This window comes from Megascapheus bottae, chromosome 12 (genome assembly GCF_031878675.1).
Source record: "Megascapheus bottae isolate mThoBot1 chromosome 12, mThoBot2.hap1, whole genome shotgun sequence".
Lineage (NCBI taxonomy): Eukaryota > Metazoa > Chordata > Mammalia > Rodentia > Geomyidae > Megascapheus > Megascapheus bottae.
In genome coordinates this window covers 29,066,472-29,082,130 of record NC_143520.1, presented here as the reverse complement: position 1 = coordinate 29,082,130, position 15,659 = coordinate 29,066,472, and the positions used below count along the sequence as shown (strand labels likewise).

Sequence of the window (15,659 nt, the reverse complement as noted above, 5' to 3'; positions counted from 1 at the left end):
TTATTTGGAGGTGGGTTCAGATCCCTCTAATCCAACCAGGAATTAGGCCCTCAAAGTGGAATAGCCCCTGTGCTTTGTCTCTGCCATGACCTTTGTGCAAAGAGACTCTCATTGCCAGAGATAAAGGTTCTGGTCACTTTATGCTCCACAGTTAGAACTCCCTATGGCTTAAGCATCTCCACACAACTATGGCAGACCTTCTCTCATCATGGGAACCTGTCCTGGCCATCTCCCACCCCATATTGTGCTAGGGCAGCCAAGATTTCTCAGGATATGATTGTTCCTTGTTTTCAATTCTGCAGATCAACTCAGTTTTGAAATATAAGTGCTATCTCAAGATGACAATTTGATATAGTTCCCAAGAGGAACTTTCAACAGAAAGTCGTTCTTCATGGAGTCTAGCCTTTAACATTGGAACAGTTCCTATCTTACCAGTCTTTGCACTGGGCTTAAAGCTTGTGGGTGGTATGGGCTTATCTTTTAACTAAATTGCCTGCCCTTTTCCAGGACTGTTTAGTTTACCTTGTGATTGTGTCTTCAGATTGTATCTTCTAAGGAGCTGGGATAGCAAGAGTTTGGAACTGTTTGCTGCTTTCCTCTGTCACTTCTTTTTCTCCCTGGTTTTCTGTTATCCTGCCACCTCTTTGGTGGTTCTTGATGCCTATTTTCTCACCTGAGTACAGTATCTCCTGTGTTATCTACCCCTTTTTATTCAGAGTCAGACTGTGGATGCTATAATGCCATCTTGCCCCATCTCTTTTTAAAACATTTTTATCATACAGAGGTCTTATGGTTATATAAATCAGGTAACGAGTATATTTATTTTTTGAACAGGGTCACTTCTTCCCTCAGTTTTCTCCCAGGTTTTCTCTCTTGACCCCCTTCCCCACAAGTTGTATAGTGTAGTTCATTTTCAACCTAGTATCTAGTGAATATTACTGCTAAATTAGTTCACCCCTTGTCCCACCATTTCTATGCTTCCCCTCTGCCACCCAAACAGACGAGCTTACATATAAGACAAAAGATACAGAACTAAAAAACAGTGATAAAGGAGAAAAAGAAATTAAAACAAAAAGCAAAAAAAAAAAGACCTGTTTGTTTCCCTTTCTTGGAGCTCATTTTAGTAAACTTCATTTTATATCAACCATGCCAGATATGACACTTCTCATCTAATGCACAGAATAATCATTCACACCAAAGGAAACCAACTGCATGCATGACGTTGATCAATGTGTGGCCAAACTACAGCTATAGAACATTGCCAAGTTTGCTAACGTCTATCCTTCTGCAGGCCCAGCAAACCCAAACTTGTTGAGGTACACTTAAAGCAGCTTCCCTTCACACGCTAGCATTGCCAAATGGTGTAGAAAAAGTTAAGTATATGAATAGTAATATTCATGTACCTGTCTAGGAGGTGTCACAAAGGCATTATGTTTCTAAGGTTTTGAAATTTTCTTTGAATGAATCCATGAACAGCCAGTTGTTAGAATGCTTGTTATTGCTGTGGCCATTGTTTTGCTGATTTGAGATGAGATTCCCTCCCACCCCACCCCCTTTTTAAAAATCACTTCAATTTCTACCTCTCTCTCTTAGAAACTTATAACCTCTATTTGAAATTGGATAGGAAAGGGGGAAAAACAAGATGAGGGGTGAGGATAGGGGGAGGGAAATGGGGACCAAGACATGAGAAAGGGTATCAATGTATGTGAATTAATGCACCTCCTATCTGGCAAATATAATGTAACCCTTCTATTAATTACAATAAAAATATATGAAAAAAAAGACAAAAAAAGAAACTTATAACCTCTTGTTTTGAGTTAATGGGGAGAAAAATGAAGAATTATTCCTGTTAGGTCTGGGTGGAGTGTGGATCATACAATTTAGAAGTCTCTGTTAGTCCTTGCATTCTCAGTTTTATCATTCAAGTGTAGTGTGATATGTAGGTCCTTTGTGTAACCATTATTTCTTCTTTTTAAATCCACTGTCCCATAAAATGTTCCTTGAAAGAAAATGTGACAGGTTTCATTCTCCTTCTCATAATTCTATAATTTTTAGCAAACGTTTGGGCCCTTGTCCTATGCCCAGCCCATTACTGATGATGAAAGATTTTTGGCATATGATGACTTAAAGAGGGTGGGGCAGGGAGACAGACATCTCTTAGACACATGTTCTTCCTAATGAAAAATATGGTGCCATGTTCGGGAAAGGATGCGTGGGCTTCTGGGATATTCTGAAGTGATATGCAAGGTTTTCTCCCCCTACCCCCACCCTCCAGCCCCTAGTGAACCAATTAAGGAAACCATCAGAGAAAATAAAGAGGATCTAAAGCCCTAAATTAGAACAATCTCACATTAGCCTGGTAAACAACAGCAGTGATTGCCATCTGCTGACTCACCTCCCATGGATGGGAAGCTGGAGTTCCAGGCAGACTGCCCTGCTCTCCTGTAAGCCAGGAACAGCACCCTGATTAGAACAAGTAGAGTGACTCCCTGAGCCAATTCAGAATTTGCTTAATCATACTTACTTCATTGAGCTAGGGTTTGTAATAGGAGGTTTTAGGAGGAATAAAAATGCAAGATTTGGCAGAAAAAAATACAAAAGAAGTAATTAGACAGAGGGAAGTTAATTGATTCTCCTCCCTAGTCAATTTGGGATTATCAGAAAAGAAGACTAGTGTCCGTCGCCAGGTGGAAGTGTAAGGCAGTTGATTTGGAAAAGTGTTTCTTTGAGGCCTGCTTGGGAAAGAATTAATGAGATCACCAAAGGAAGCAGCTGGTAAGTTCTAGAAAACTTTTTTTAAATAGAAGTCCAAAATTTGAAAAATGCATAAAATAGGCATTGCATATATTGAAATATTTATGACCAAATGACTATAATTTCTTTTCCTGCTGTGCCAAAGTCCCCTGATTTGACACAATTGTTTTTAAATTATCATTGTCTAGATGGCAGGAAGACATTGTATACAGGAAGATGAGAATCGTATTAAAGCAAACAATGAAAATGCAGGGTAGCTGTTATAAACCAAGCATATTCCTCTTAGCAAACCATATTCAAGAAGTTTTGAAGGCAGTGGAATGAAGGAATTTAAAGAGAGAAGTTTAGAATTGAACCTGAATTTCTGTTTTCTACTTGATTAACTAGGCTTATAACTTTGAGTAAGTTTTCTACACTCTCTAGGAACTTCAGTTTCCTCAGCTGTAAGGTGGAGATAGCGAGAGTTCCACCTCACTGTGGTGTTGTGTGAATTACATGAGTTAATGCTGTATCTGACACTTCCAAGCCCTCAAAAGATTATTAATGAAATAATGGAAAATAAGAGTCTCTGAGGGCTGGCACTTGATTTTAGGAATGGGAAGAACAGAAGGACGCCTGGCATACATAGTAGATCCCCTTTAACCTTTTGAAAATGGGTTTAGTATACTTAGAGTGTTAAAGTGAGACTACTTTATGAAATTAATTTAAATGTATATTTCAAATGAGAGGGGCACAATGGTGGAAACTGTAAGGGAAGCTGATGAATTTGGCAAAGGTATATTTTCAAGCTTTTAGCCAGGAGAATGTTACTCTTGTTATTTCCCATGGTGTGGTTCCATTTTCTTCTCTAAAAGCAGATGTTTTGAAGTGTTCTGGGATATGTTATCCTGGGATATCTTTTCCCAGTTCAGTTTGCTCTTTGGTCTACCGAATGTGAAGCCGAAATAAAACAGGAGGAAGATAAATGCCCAATGAAACAGGTGACTGTATTCTGCTTTCACTCATTTACTTCTAAATCTTGGGTTTATTATCCTATTGTATCAGAAAATAGAGATATAAGGGGTTCAGATTCTGGAGACTAATTGGAAGAAACTTTATTTTCCCATTTGAAAACAAACAAAACAAAACACCTTCAGTCTCCTGTTATTTCTTTTAGCAATGGGCAGGTTGAATCTCTCTACCTCTCTTCCCCTGCTCTCAGGGTTCCAAGCCCTTGTACTGGGGGTGGGAAAAGTGATTGACATTCTATGCCCAGCCCAGCCCAAAGTCATTACTCAGACAAGTTGTGATGAACAAATATTGCCTTTGGAAGAAGATGTATGAATTTGCCAAAGAAAGGAATGCAATTCTGGGACCTCCTAGCTGCAGGGTTATGTAAATCACTCAGCACTAATAAAGCTGAAGTTATAAAAGTAAGTAATTTCCATTTGTACCACAGCTAATTAGTCCAAAGAAAACGGTAACAGGATGCATTCCATAACTACTCAAGAGATATTCCTGGACAACTGGCTCCAGAGAAATGGCTTTAACTGTGCTTATTTCTAAGATGTTGCAGCTAGGTAGCTAATATTATTAATATATCATGTCTTCTAGGCATGACTCAAAGGGATCGAGACAAATTGACACACTCACTTGAGATCATCATTGTTTATGATAATAGTAGTAATCTGAGGCACAGTAAAGTACCCAATATTATATGATGGTTTTTAAGACTTGATCCTATAGGAAATGCAGAGAAATAGACTAGAAATTGAAAAATACATTTAGTATATTCATTAAGCTGAGGATTAGGAAATTTTACCCTTAATACATAGGCCCAGGAAGCTACAACATCTTTTGTTGTATATAGTGGGATATAGGCTCTTGTGAAGTCCAACCAGTAAGGTCTTTATGCCACAGTTGTAGGGTGAGGCATCTCAAAGTCTCATCATTTTGCCCACTCAACATCCTGAGGACCTCAGAATCGCAAATCTGGTCCCAGTAGGTGCTGTGCTATTTCTAATATTTTAAAGAGTTTAAAAATAATTATTCATTTAAGGGTATTAAAACATGTTTCAGTGAGTATAACATTTTTTGCACTTATTCAAACTTATGTGTGTTTTAATAATTTAGCTATCTTGTGTGGATATGGCATTTTTCATAGGCAATTAAGTGTTTCTAATCTTAAAAATGGGTACCCATTTTCTATTATGTACAGTTTATGTAAGCCTTTCTAAACATGGAATCTGGAGTTTAGAGTAGTGACAAAACAGGAATAGATCTTGAGGTGAGCAACTTAGTGCATAATGGCCTGTAGAGAGAGAAGAGCTGTTAATACTCAACAAATCAGCCTACTGGAATGGGCATACCTTCTTCTGAAAGAAGGTAATGTTTCCTTGCTCTTTGTCTTCCTCATCTACATTCTGAATCTATTTTATTTCACAACTGTGAGTAGTACCCAAGATCACAGGGAATTTTGTTAATGAAATTTGTAAAATATAATTAGGATGGTGAATTGTTTGATAGTCCTACACTTATGACCAAAAGATGCATTTCAAAGTCAAACAGGGCTATTTTAGTATTATCTGCTCATTCCTTCTTTCTTCCATCCTTTCTCCCTGCTCCCTTTCCTTCTTTCCTCTCTTTCTCTCTTCCTTTATTCCTTTCTTTTTTTTTTTTCTTTTCTTATTTTTGGTTCCCATTCTGAGACTTGAATTCAGGGCCTGGACCTGTCCTTGAGCTTGTGGCTTTGTTTTTATTTTTTTGGTGTGGTTAATTGAAGATAATTGTCTCACAGACTTTCCTGCTATGATTCCTTCTAACCATAATCCTCAGGTTTCAACGGTAGTATAGTTAGGATTATAGTTGTGAGTCACTGATAACCAGCTTGCTGTTCAGGTCATCAGACCATTAGAGAAATTTTGAGCTTTAACCATATAGTATGTCAATAACATAAGGCTCATTTAATTATTTTGTTTAAATTGAATTGTTTCTCTGTGTGTGGGGGGGGGTGACTACTAAGTACGGGGCTCTACTACTTGAGCCACCACTTGATCTTTTTGACTAAGTTTTATACTGTGTATGTGGTTTTGGGTTTTTTTTTCTGTGTGTGTGTGGTGGGGGGGGGGGTTATGTGGCTTGAACGGGGCCTGGGCACTGTCCCTGAGCTCTTCAGCCTAAGGCTACTGCCCTACCCTTGAGCCAAGCCCCGCTTTCCATTTCCCATTAATTGGAGATAAGAGTCTCAGGTTGTTTTGTGCCTGGGCTGGTTTGATCTCAGCCTCTTGGAGTAGCTACAATTACAGGTGTGAGTCTACTGTGCCCAGCTTATATTGTGTTTTTTTTTTTATGACTATCCAGTTATCTCAATTCACGTGTTTTAGAGTTTATCCTTACCATACTGGTTTTAGAAACTACTCTGGCAGAAAACTGTGGTTTCAGCTGAGCCTCAGATCAGGGAGAGTCTTGGGGACTTGGAAATTGGTAATGTGGGAATAAGAGTTGACAGTGCGAGCTTGACAGTAGTCCTTAGGGAAATTGTGCTATACTATCTAGCATAGTCAGGAGAGTATATAGTAGAAACATAGAAGCTTGAAACTTAGGAAGGTGGAAAAAGGAAGAGGAGCCAAGAGAAAATGGATGTGGCCTTTATGATTAAAGTTTGGCTATTCCAGCAAAATCAGAAAAGCCTACAATAGAGAAGGGTGAATTATTTCTTTTTTTCATATGTTGTATTGTAATTAATAGAAGGGTTACATTATATTCTCCAGATAGAAGGTGCATTACTTCACATACATTGATACCCTTTCTCATGTCTTGGTCCCCATTTCCCTCCCCCACCCTACCCCTCATCTTGTTTCCCCCCCTTCCTTATCCTATTTCAAATAATCAAGGGGCAAACTATTTCTGTCTACCCTTACTATGGAAAGCTGATCAGAGATAGGAAGTGTGCTGTGTCGGGGTCAAGTGTGTCAAGGAGGCTTTCCATCATTTTGCTCTAAGCAGATGACAGGACTGGAGAGGCAGTGACCCTGATCCTAAGGCTGCCAGTGAATGCAGAAGTGGCTCTGAGAACAAGACAGTAAACCTCACTGTGTGCTCCCCAGGAAGACAGCTGAAGAAGTGTCATTCTCCACTTGTTTCTAGGTGATAGATAGTACCAAATCAACCTAGCAACACATCTTACTGGGAAAGATCCAGGACAATGATTTTTGATGCGGTTATGGAAATGCATGGTAATGTGTTTCACAGGAGGGCAAATTGCAATGCTATTTTCTTTGCTCTGCAATGCTTGGATCTGCTGGCTCTGTCTATACCTTCCCCAGATCTGAAGGATTAGTAGGTAGGAAAAATGTAGTTTATAGATCTGGATTCCAGAGTGTGAATGTAGAATTTCAAGCTGAATGTGGAATTGCTGAATGATGACTTCATTCCCATGAAAACAACCTTAATAACCTTTGGCACAGCCTGTGACCACCCCCTCCCCAATTTCCTCCTCACATCCTAGCATGACTGCACTACACTTACCTTACAGCCACGTATGGAGGGTTAATTAGTTTCAGATGGGAGAGTTCTTTGAAGATGAATCATATACTTTAGTCAACGGGCTAATTTGAGGCTGCACAGTCCTTGAGTTTGGATAATCACCTGCTGCCCAAGCCCAGACACCAGTGTGTAAATGGAAATTGCTCTGTTTCAGAGGGAAGGGAAGAGAGTTTTGTATGTTCAGTCAGAGCAAAGTCACCCGTCTTCAAATTGACTTGCTGAGTGTCAGTCCTGTACAAAGAGTGATGGGCATTTCTGGTAAGTAGGAAAGAGGTGAAGCCCTGAAACACAGTGCCTGTCCTCACTGATGCAGTGATTTTTCACCATGGTGAAGAACACTTGCCTGGAATTGTGATTCCATGGACACAAAGTCTTTGGACATCACTGGCGTGAAGTCAGCATGGACTACAGTGTGCTCTGTATCTGGCATACTACATGTATTAAGTAGGGTCATCAGTGGGTAATTAGTCTTCTTGGACCCGAACACTCAAGTCCTTTTTAGCCACTTTTAGTGAGAAGAATCTGTGCACCCATTTCTAAAATAGAAATAAGAATTACTCTTTTGTTGTCTGTGGTTACATGCCATTTTCAAAAAGAAAAGGACATTCAAGGTATGTTTTGTTTTAAGCACAAGGTAAAAGGGGCTATTTGTGCAAAGGAACAGTTTTGCCAATAAAGAGTTTTATGGTCTGGAAATTGGCATAGAATATGGATGAGATTTCAATGTGCTTTTTAAGCTGAACTTTTAAAAAGTATCTTTTTCCTTTTGAGGTGTCCTTGAATGAGAGAAGCAGAAAGTAGAGGAACAGGAGAGGAAGAGGAGAAAGAAGAGGAGGAGAATAACTTGACTAAGAAATGTGAGTATAAATGCATGAAGAAGGTGCAGTAAAAGACTTTCTTTTATTATTCCATATGAAATTTTGGATAGCCTCTTCTATTTCTTTAAAGAATAACATTGGGATATTGATGGGTATTGCGTTGAATTTGAAGACAGACCTTGGCAAGACTGACATTTTCACGATGTTAAATCTTCCAATCCAGGAACCTGGGAGGTTTTTCCATTTCCTCAGTTCTGCTTTAATTTCCTTTTTCAGGTTTTTAAAGTTTTCATCAAAAAGGTCTTTTACATTCTTAGTTAATTCCTAGGTACTTAATTTTCTTTGAGGCTATTGCAAAAGGAGTTGCTTTCCTGATTGTTGCCTTGTTCCTCTCATTATTGACTTATAGGAAAGCAGTTAATTTTTGATGGTTAATTTTATACCTTGCTACCTTGCCAAAGTTTTGAATCAGCTCAAGCAGCTTGGGAGTGGAGTCTGTATGGTTCTTTAAATACATGTCATCTTCAAAAAGGGAAAGTTTCAGTTCCTCTTAGCAGAAAGAACAGCACAGGAAGAATTTCAATACCAAACTTTAGACTCTACAGAGCTACAGTGACCAAAACAGCTTGGTACTAGCACAAGAACAGGCCTGAAGACCAATTAAATAGAACCAGATATTAAACCACAGACCTATGGCCACCTAATCTTTGACAAGGGAACCAAAAAAAATGGAATGGAAGAAAGATAGCCTCTTCAACAAGTGGTGCTGGCAGAACTGGTTAAGCACCTGCAGAAAACTAAAATTGGATCCTTCTTTGTTACCCTGCACCAGGATTAACTACAAATGGATCAAAGACCTGGAAGTAAAAGCAGATACACTGAAAACTTTACAAGAGAGAATAGGAGATATACTAGGTCTCCTTGGCACAGGTCGAAACTTTCTTAATAAAGACCCAGAAACACAGAGAAAGTCTGGATAAGTGGGACTGCATTAAACTGCAGAGCTTCTGTATGGCAAAGGGCATAGATAGTAAACTAACTAGAAAGCCTACAGAGTGGGAGAAGATCTTCACTAACTATACAACAGACAAAAGCTTCATATCTAAAATGTATCAACAGCTCAAAAAATTGAATCACTCCAAAACTAATCTTCAAAGAAACAACCATCCCATTAAAAGATGGGCCAAAGACTTAAAGAGAGTCTTCTCTGAAGAAATAAAAATGGCCTATAGGCACATGAAGAAGTGCTCGACATCTCCTGGCCATAAAAGAAATGCAAATCAAAACAACTCTAAGATTCTACCTCACTCCAGTTAGAATGGCCAGGATCAAGAAATCTAATAACAAATGCTGGAGGGGATGTGGCCAGGGGGAACACTTCTACACTGTTGGTGGGAGTGCAAACTTGTTCAACCACTATGGAAAACAGTATGGCAGTTCTTCAAAAGACTATACAAAGACCTCCCCTATCACCCAGCAATTCCGCTACTTGGCATTTACCCAATCATCCAGAAACAAGGACATACTAAATCCACTAGCACAATGATGTTCATTGTAGCACTATTTACCGTAGCAAAGATATGGAACCAACCCAGATGCCCCTCAGTTGATGAGTAGATCAACAAGATGTGGTATTTGTACACAATGGAATTCTCTGCTGCTGTCAGAAAGAACGACACCTCCCTATTTGTAAGGAAATGGAAAGACTTAGAAAAAATCATATTAAGTGAAGTAAGCCCGACTCAAAGGAACATAGGCCCAATAGTCTCCCTCATTTGCCATAATCAGTAGCAACCTTGGGCTCTCCTAGCAGAGATTTACAATAGAACAAAACCTAGATACATAAGGCGATATAGTATGACACTAAATATAAGGACCTCCAGGATATAGAAACAAAAGCTGTATAATGAGTGATTGTTGTCCTTAATGTACTGTGTTATCGCTCATTTCTTTTGCTGTCCTTGGTTATCTCATATTGTTACAGTATTTCACCTGGTTATCTGATATATTGTATATATGCCTATTTGGTTATTTGAAGTTGGATAGGGAAGGGAGGAATACAAGATGAAGGGTGGGGGTGAGGGGAGGGAAATGGGGGCCAAGACATGAGAAAAGGCATCAAAGTATGTGAAGTTATGCACCTTTTATCTGGTGAATATAATGTAACCCTTTTATTAATTACAATAAAAATATATGAAAAAAAGAAAGACTTTCTTGGGCAAATGCGGGAATACTGCCAAAATGAAAGGATTTTGGGGACTATGGAAGATGAAGGATCACCAGAAGAATTATTTGATTTAGTATTGCGTTATGCAGCTTTTCATTGCTATGACAAAGTACCTGAGAAAAATCAACTTCAAGGATTTAAGATTTATTTTAGCTCATGGTGTCAGAAGTTCACATTAATCGTCACTGGCTCTGCTGTATATTGACTTTGGTGAAGAGTATGCAGTGGAGTAATTATGAAAACAAGCAAGAGAGGAAGGGGCCAAGAACAAGCTATACTCCCAAGGGCATGCCTTCAAGAACCCACTCCCTTCAATGACCTCTTAAGTTTCCACTCACATTCCATTAATGGAATAATCCATCGGTGAGGTCACAGCCCTCATGGTCCAATCATTTTCCCATAGTTTCACCTCTTGAACAATGCTGCACTGTGGACCAAGCCTTCGGATAACTTAATATTTTAGAAGAAGGTTTTAAATTTAAGAGTGAAGTTCATTGTTGAGTGAAAAAAAATCTTACACTTCTTGGTTTGTGCTTTTTGTAGCTAATGCTTTTAGAGACTGCTGTTTTATTCCCTTTTCTTTGTTCTTTTTCAGTGTTGGAGTTAAAACTTAGTGCCCTGTCTTTGCTAGGCAAGTGTTCTAACACTTGAGCCAAGTCGCTAGCCTATTGTGTTTTGGATATAAAGGCTCTTAGGAAAAACTAAGGAAAATACATGAACAGGGATGTTAGTACTACATGAGTTTTTTGCATTCAAATAAAGTTATACCTCTATGCATTAATTATATAAAAAATACAGTAAGAGGCATAGCCCTGAATATGCACCTCAGTAAGGTTCTGCAATATGTACTCATTTTCCTCAGCTGTTTCATTGAAATTCAAGTCTTTCACCTCTCTCTCTCTCTCTCTCTCTCTCTCTCTCTCTCTCTCTCTCTCTCTCTCTCTCTCTCTCTCTCTCTCTCTCTCTCTCTCTCTCTCTCTCTCTCTCTCTCTCTCTCTCTCTCTCTCTCTCTCTCTCTCTCTCTTTCTCTGTCTGTCTCCTTATTTAATGATGTGTTTCCGTGATGAGAGGAGCAAAAAAGACAAAATTTTGATGGGGTTATGATATTGGTGTATGATTATAAGATAATCAGCCAGATTTATTTTCTGATATAGTGCTCAGTTTTATTTTCATTCTCTTCCTGAAATCCTCCTTATTCATTGATTGACTGGATGACTGAATCTAGCTGGTTTGCTACCATTTAGGAAGTCATACAGTGGCTCTTATACTCTACTAATGAAGAAGCTAATGTTTATTCACTGCAGCTGTAATTCCTCTGTTACAACAAGCTAGGACACTCAGGCCCAGAGTAGCTCTTTTCCTAATATTTACAGGTTGATTCAAAGCTCAGTTTGAGTACTGACAGGAATAAAATGGCATGGTCAAACTTGTGTTATTTGAGAGAGTTAAGGGGCTGTTCTCTATTGCACAGGCCGGATTTAGGAAAACAACAATGGATGGTACCAGACTAAAATTAGCAGAAGATCCACTTCAACCATAACCTTCACCTAAAAAACAGGGGAGAGGGGCCGGGAGTTTGGCCTAGTGGTAGAGTGCTTGCCTAGCTTGCACGAATACCCGGGTTCGATTCCTTGGTACCACACACATAGAAAAAAGCTGGAAGTGGTACTGAGGCTCTAGCCTTGAGAAAGTCCAAGGACAGTGCTCAAGCCCTGAGCTCAAGCCCAAGACTGGCGAAAAAAAACCCCCAAAAAACAAAAACAAAAACAAAAACAAAAACAAAAAACAAGGCGAGAAAGTGGTTACTACCATCTGGGAGTACTGTAAAATGTCACCCAATGGGGGGGGTAGCCAGAAAATTGATAGCCAGTATCATTGTCACCCGAACCTTGACTCTCTGAGTTTGTGTTATCGGCCATATGGAAAGGGAAATGGAAAGTGGAAGCCAGTGGAAAAGGAATTGTGTGAGTGGTGTTTATAGCTTTCCTTCCAAGGATAGAACTGAGTATGGAGGGATGGAGTGGGTCTGGAGAATAAAAGGAAGAGCCCAGCCAAAGCATTTCCCTTTCACCAGCTGGCTCATCTCTTTCCATAAGCATTTGCTTATGGAAAATGAGTTTTCATAGTATCTATAAGGCTAACTTATCAGAATGATAAAAGACTGATCACTTAAATAAATAATTAAAATGGAAATGGAAAATAAAGAAGGGAAAACATTTTCAATTGGCAATTCCAGTAAGGTTCTATAATCTCTAAGAGCCCTTTATCCCATGATGGACTAGAACTTGCTCTGCCAAACTGCCAAATAAGGGAGAACTGTCTGTTGTCCACAAACATCCTCCAGGCTGATTTTAGGCTAGATGAAAAGCCACAGGATAGAACAAGCATAAAAAAGGTTCTGTGAATGAGAAATAATTGAATTGGTCTTCTACTGTAGGATATGTATTTCAGACAATAAAATAGTTATATATATGAAAGCACTGAATGTGTTACTTCTTAAAGCAAATGCTATAATAGGAACCGAACATTTCTTATAAGTATAGGCAAAAGAAAATATAGATTTATCAGCAAACCAGGTTGGAGGCATTACTCAAATGGTAGGGCACCAGCAGTTAGCAAAAAGGTCAAGCCAACACAAGGCCTTAGAGTTCAAGTCCCAGGACTACAAAAAAAAAAACTAATAATAAATGTTTCTACAACATTCTAGAGTAAGTTTTTATGTTTGTTTGTTTTTAGTTTATCTTTAGAGAAGATTTATTTCCTGTCTCGTATGCTTAGATAATCATAGAATTTGAGACCTGAAAATAGGTGTGTTGCATTTCAGTAGTAAATCCTCAAAGCTTTTGAAAGAGCTTCATTATATTGTCTGGTATGATTATCCATAAATGAACAGTAAGTCTCTACATTTGGTGTTCTAATTGATTTGAAAATTTGACAAAAAAATCAGTGAATTAGTTTTTATTCACTTAAATTCTCTTAACTCTGCAATATATATTAGGTAGATACTACTATTGTATACACTATATAATATTTATTATATAATATCTGTAACTATATATCTATAGAGAAAGAGAGAAGATATATATATATATACACACATATATGTATGTAAGATAGGAAAAGCAAGTTTTAAAGGAATTGAGAAGATACAGGAAATGTCAGTCAGAATTTGCATCCAGGCCCTGGTATTTCCAAAGGCCATTTTTTTTCTCCATTGTACCAAGCAGCCTTCTCATTTGATTTACCCTTATCAGATTGTGAATTATGTCGTGAGCCATTAAATGTCATTTTCCAGTTGCAATTAAAACATCATTAAATGCACATAATTTTTCAGTTTCCTCTGGGAATATGAAATTATGCCCACGTTTATCTTTATATATGTACAGTTTCTTCTGCTCCAAGTGGGAATAGTGGCAATTTATAGAGCAAGTAACACACTGTAACTTTATTATGTGTGCAGGATGCAGAAAATTTTTCCTGAGGACTGTTTTTATAATCTTATCAGCTTCCAAAGAGTTCTTTGAGTAATTTGTTTCTGGGTTTTGTGACTATGCAAAAGTCAGCACAATATTTGTTTACTGTAGCATGCAGTTTATTCTTGGTTTCAAATGTCCTTCTGTTTCAAAATGTCTACAAACCTGCCCTTCACTTGTTTGATATGTTTTTCAATGGAGACTCAAGAATAAATTGAGATGGTGGCTGCCTTATAAACAATGGCCAGTGACATAAAACTTTAGAACAGGAAAAGAAAGACACGACAAGTGCATCATCATAATTGTGTTTCTACAAGTCTCTCAGTTGAAAAAAACTGTATGTTTATGATTGGTAATCCAACTGAGGTGATTGCCAATACAGTCCCTTAGAGTGCCAAGTATATTCTTATAATCTAGTTTAAGATAGCATTTAAGATGATAATCCATTCAGTAAAATACACATATGTAGATACACATATGCAGATACACATATCCATACACATATGCAGATATACATACATCAATACTAACATATACATGCAAATGAATTGATCACTTCCGATTTCTGCTTTTGCACATTCTGTCATATTAGACTATATTTAGAGAGATTAAAATAAGAAACGCATCAAAATGAGCATTATATTGCTGTCCACATTTTTCTATGTCAGCTGAAGTAAAACAAAGCAAAAAAAAAAAAAAGTGAGTTCACCACCTTATGTATAGAATGGCCCAGAATGCTAAATTTTCCCAGCCAAGTTCTGAGTGCCATGTGCTAGAGAACATATCTTTGGCACCATACTTTCCACTCAACAAACATAGAGTAATAGCTCCTTAGCCAGCTGTCCAACATTTCAGCCTTGAATCCTATTACGAGAGCTTTGATTATTAAAGGAGTCCAGTAAAGCAAGCAAAGCTATAGGACATAAAAGCAGTGTCTTCTTGCCCACACTACATTGTTGCCTTGTTTAGCTCCATGTTCTGCCCAACATTATGCTCATTCTTAACACCAAATATCTGTGTGTCTGTAGCTAGCTGGCAGAACTTCTGTCCAGTTAGCTCTTTCTCTCAAATTTAAAGATACTTCGTTTCCATAGAGAATACACAAAATCTCTCAACTACCTACTTATAACAGAATAATCTCTACTGAATTACTTTCAGTATTATGCCCTTGGCTTTTTAAAAGAATTGGTCAAATGATAGATGTCTCTAGAGCTCTTCAAAGCAAATTTTAGGTATGAGTCTTATGTTATTTGGTATTCTCTGGGTAATAACTCACAAGATTCATTAGTTTGAGAGGTAAGCATTGGGAAGAGTTGCCTTTTTTAATATAGTGAGAATTAATGCCTTTCACATGGTCTGCCTGGGTTTGTTGAAAGTACATAGCAAAGAGTAGCACAGCAGAGAGCATGTTCATGGACCATGTATGATCCCATGTTCATGTGGTCTTTTCTCTCATCCAAAATAGATTTTACTTAGTATCTTAGGGTCCTTAAATATGTGCATGCCTTGGTATAAAGCTACTGAGTCATTATAGAAGCAAATTAGGTCAAAGTTATAGCATTTACATAAAAGAAATGTTCATATTGAACCAATACATTATTATTATACTGTTACCATTACTATTATTTTTTGCTTACATTCAGTAATCTACTACTTAAGCCATGCCTCTAGCCCAATGTTTTGCTGAAGATAGAGTCTGTATAAGCTGGCTTCAAACAGTAGTCCTCCAGGCATCAGCTTCCTAAGTATAACAGACACGAGTCACTAATACTCAGCTATTTTTAATAAGTTCTAGTTGGATCTTTTTTTCCCACATTGGTACTGGGACTCAAACTCAAGGTTTGAGCACTGTCTCTGAGCATT

General features: G+C 38.1%; 1 protein-coding gene across 4 annotated transcripts in view; it reads left to right on the top strand.

Moving 5' to 3' along the window:
* Positions 1 to 15,659, top strand: part of Lypd6b (LY6/PLAUR domain containing 6B) — a 176,298-nt gene that overhangs the window by 143,575 nt on the left and 17,064 nt on the right. For 3 of the 4 annotated variants that reach the window (XM_090343118.1, XM_090343119.1, XM_090343120.1), the window contains one exon: positions 8,050 to 8,135. The gene's annotated coding sequence lies outside the window, so the exon portion shown is untranslated. Of the gene's footprint in view, positions 1 to 3,655; positions 3,735 to 8,049; positions 8,136 to 15,659 lie in introns of those variants that run through there. The other variant, XM_090343121.1, reaches the window with a different exon arrangement.